The 3,405-nt window shown below is 38.0% G+C and overlaps 1 protein-coding gene across 1 annotated transcript in view; it reads left to right on the plus strand.

The window, feature by feature from the left end:
• Positions 1-249: 249 nt before the first annotated feature.
• Positions 250-3,405, plus strand: part of NSD2 (nuclear receptor binding SET domain protein 2) — a 109,429-nt gene continuing 106,273 nt past the window's right edge. Inside the window, exon 1 of the mRNA XM_014520060.2 lies at positions 250-270. The gene's annotated coding sequence lies outside the window, so the exon portion shown is untranslated. The remainder of the gene's footprint in view (positions 271-3,405) is intronic.

Below are 3,405 nucleotides of genomic sequence, written 5' to 3' on the forward strand. Positions count from 1 at the left end.
CCTGGTCGCTTCTTGCATTCAGATGAGCTTATCGTGATTTTTTTTTTTTTTTTTTTTAAATGTGAAGGTGCCCTGTTGGGAGTGAGCTAGCCAGGTTGGGAAGGAAGGAAACACGGCTTGGGGGTCTCTGGGCATCCTGCACACGGGGTGGGGGGGTGGAGCTGGGAAGTTATTGTCAGGGATTTTGCAAGGTCTTGTTTGCAGTTGATGCATCAAGGTCTGTCCCAGTACTTATTGCAATCTTGGATGTGGAGAGCGCTGCTGGATCTGGTAGGTTAAATTTTGGTCTAGAGACTTCTTGCAGTCTTGAACGTGGAAAGCACTGCTGGATCTGGTAGGCTAAATTTTGGTATATAGACTTCTTCCAGTCTCTTGAACGTGAAAAGCACTGCTGGATCTGGTAGGTTAAATATAATAAGTATATATCTCAAATCTTGAATGTGGAAAGCACTGCTGGATCTGGTAGGTTAAATTTTGGTATATAAACTTACTACAATCTTGAACATGGAAAAGCACTGCTAGATCTTAATACATTTAACCTACCAGATCCAGCAGCGCTTTCCACGTTCAAGATTTTATTTCTATATTAAATCTTGAATGTGGAAAGCGCTGCTGGATCTGGTAGGTTAAATTTGCTATTGATGCCAAAATGCTGCTGGAATTTGAACTTAATACAGAAACTCTTACAGATTTGTGTTGCAGTAGGAATTGTGCTCAGGTAACCAGAACAAATCAACCCGAATTAACTCTCCAGTACCATGTAGTGAAATGACTTGACTGGTGGGATGTGCTTGCTTGATAAAAATGCTGTCTTGGAGGGCTAGTCAGAGCTCAGATCCTTAATAGAGTGGGTCACAATTTAGATTTTAGTAAGCCTTGAGGTCACATTTGTCAATAATGTGCTCTGGAATTTGTGTCAGCGGGGAGCCAGGAGGAGGGTTGATGAGAATCAAGGTTCTTTGCTGATTTATGAGTCTTCACTGACACCTGTAGTAATACTAGTCCTTTCGTTAGGTTAGAAGGCTACATGTTCAGAAATAAGCAGTTTTAAACGACTAGTAAAACAGTTTATCAAGTGTCCTAAGTAAATAGAAGTGCTGGGGGGGTGTATTTGGGTGGGTGGTCTTTGATGTGTGGAGAGTAGGGCAACTAGAGGTAACTCTGGGATTCAAATATATCAAGCCCCCAAATATCAGGATTTTTATAACTCTTCTTAAATAAGTAGGAACTCAAATGAATGGTCATTGCAGAAAAAAAAAAGTATTGTTAAGAGACTGTTCAGTCTCTCCTGAGGTTGGGACCATAATAAAGATCCAGAATATTATATACTAGCTGTAGCATGCTTATGAGATGCTGGGTTTAATGATATGGGAGTTAACTGGTATTAGGCCTGGAAAGGAAAAATAAAATGGCTAGGGCTCCTCCCCTCCCCCACTCCTCCCCCTTCCCCTCCTGAGGCTTGGGTAGATGGAACCCCCCCAAATTTTAGTGCTAAGATTACATATTAGCCAAAGCTTGCTGATATGGAAAAATGCACTGTTACTTCATGTCATATTGTTTGTGGCCTGTTTTGCTTTGGAGGTGACTTTCGTGGGACTGGTATTGGTAGGTATCCAAAGCTAGGCTTTATCCTAATGATGGTATTAACATGCATGGAGCCCTGTGCCTATGTGGGGCGTGCTGAGTTTCTTGGGACTCCACACAAGTGTAAGGCTTTGCCTGCTCCACTCAGACTGCTGGACTGAGGCCTTAGTCTATGCCTTAAGAGTTAAAACATGGATATGAGTCATAAACATGGTGGCAGTTTAGCCACCTCTATTTTTAAAAAATCTTTCTGGTGCTTGTATAATTGCAGAGCACTGTTTTAAATGTTAAGCATATATCTTACGCCTAGCAAATTCTGCAGAACACAATAAAGCATATTTTTTTTAATAGGGAAAAAAAATTAAAATCTTCCTTAGAGCTACACAGTGCATTGTGGGATACAAGAGATCTTTGCTGGTAATCCTGTAAACAGCATGCCAACCTTAATATTAAGGAATCTTTCTAATAGATTAATTCAGTGTTTACCAGAATTGTTTCGGAATAGTGCAGTCCAGGTTTTGGCACTATGCTGATTGCTGTACTATTTTAGTACTAATTTGAATCCCTTTTATTACCTTTCTGTAAATAACAACTTGCTAAGGCAAATAAATGAGAGAGTTCTGTGATTTGGTATGTTTCTTTCCTACGTCAGAGACCCGAATTCATAATTTTGGTGTGTATTACCTTTTGACCAAGGAAGAATGGAAGTGCTGAGGCAGAATGAAGTGGATAACCAAGTCTGTTTTTACCAAACATCTTATTTTCCAGTCAGTTAAGTGGCTTCAAAGCTTATATGTGTGTCTTTACTGAAGTGATACAGCTAAGGATGAGTTGCCAAATGTGGGGTAGAGGGGAACAGTGCCTTAAATTGGGATTTGTATTTTCTCATTGCAGGCTCATTTAGGAAGTCAGAGCCCCTTTGGTTCATGCCTGCAGGTAATAGGAAGAGAGTCTTGGTGAGACACCTTAATCGTTTCTGCCTCAGTCTCTTCAGATTTATAGACTATCCATATGTTGCAAATTAAATAGGTGAATTTTATCATTTACTTAAAGTAGTAAATGAATAATTGGAGTTCTTTATGATTAAGAAACATATTGTTGAAGGAATACGTAAGCTGCATAATTGTAAGATGCTTCTTCAACCTAAAGGGGTCCTATCATCTTCCAAATAAACTCTTCCCGTATAAATTATTATCTATGATCACTACAAGAAGCACCTGAAATAAATAAAATTGCACAAGTATGATAATTTTTCTGCTTTTGGTGACCATTTTGCATTTGACAGAAATGAAAACAATCAGATTAAAATTAGAAAAGAGTGTAGCAAATGAAATTGCTTTAAGCACATTTATTAAATTGAGTGGATTTCAAATTGACAATCACCTTTTAGTTGTCAGAATGATTATTTCTTATCACCTTGTTTATCTAGTAAAAATTAATAGTTTTCAAAGTGAGATTGTTATCGTACATGAAATTTTAAGACGGGAGTCCTGGGTTTATTATTAAGCACAGATCATTCTATATTCTGCTTTGCCAGTCTGAGTGCGTGAATAAAGTACTCAAGATTTCTGAAGAGCACGTCTTTACGTTTGAATTCTCTGTACCTGATGGGTTATAGATAAATGTATAGTACAACATGCATCACTATGCATAGAGGCAAAAAGCTAATGATGAATTAACTTTTCAGTGTTAATAAAACAGAACATCTGAGAGATTAAAAAGCTACATCTTTCTCTGTGGGACAAAATAGAATAGATTATTCTAAAAAACAATGAATCTTTTAAATATATTTTGTACCACAAACATCTGTAACTGCTGAAC

This window comes from Alligator sinensis, unplaced genomic scaffold (genome assembly GCF_000455745.1).
Source record: "Alligator sinensis unplaced genomic scaffold, ASM45574v1 scaffold445_2, whole genome shotgun sequence".
Lineage (NCBI taxonomy): Eukaryota > Metazoa > Chordata > Crocodylia > Alligatoridae > Alligator > Alligator sinensis.